This window comes from Anarrhichthys ocellatus, unplaced genomic scaffold (genome assembly GCF_004355925.1).
Source record: "Anarrhichthys ocellatus isolate YVR2014 unplaced genomic scaffold, GSC_Weel_1.0 scaffold23, whole genome shotgun sequence".
Taxonomy (NCBI): Eukaryota; Metazoa; Chordata; class Actinopteri; order Perciformes; family Anarhichadidae; genus Anarrhichthys; species Anarrhichthys ocellatus.
This window is the reverse complement of record NW_022280053.1, coordinates 5,766,765-5,767,364: the sequence shown is the minus strand read 5'-3', so window position 1 is coordinate 5,767,364 and position 600 is coordinate 5,766,765.

The following is a 600-nucleotide window of genomic DNA, read 5'->3' as shown; positions in this document are numbered from 1 at the left end:
TATATATACAAATTATAATAATACATCGTAGCATCATATTAAATACACATAGCAACTGAGTTAGATTAGCATGAAACATCTTTTATATCTCTATTGGCATTTTTACAGCAATAATTGCATAATGAGATGAGACCAGGGGAATGGTACACAGCTGACCTCCCGCAGTACGGATGCTGGCAAATGGAAGAGGTGGGGGGGGGGGGGGGGGGGGGGGGGTGGGGTGGGGGGGGGGGGGGGGGGGGGGCTGCATTTGGACTGGTAGCTGGACCGGCTGTCCAACACGTGTTGCACTGCCTGCATAAGTGATATCTGTGAGCCACAAAGGGAAGGAAAGCTGTAGAAATGGCAGACAACGAGAAAGCGATAAGCGAAGGCAGACAGCAGGTGGACAATGAATGCGTGACATTTATTCGTGCATAAAGTACGTACAAACGTGTTTGCTTGTTTCGAGCTGATATTCATTGCTGGCACATTGTGTTCATTTAAACGCCATCATTTGGGCTTTTCAATCACGATATACAGCTCGTTCCCTGTGTGGCGGCCGCTCATGTATGCTCCAGACAGCTGCTGTTTACTTCTTTGCTGCTGCTCTGCAGAACA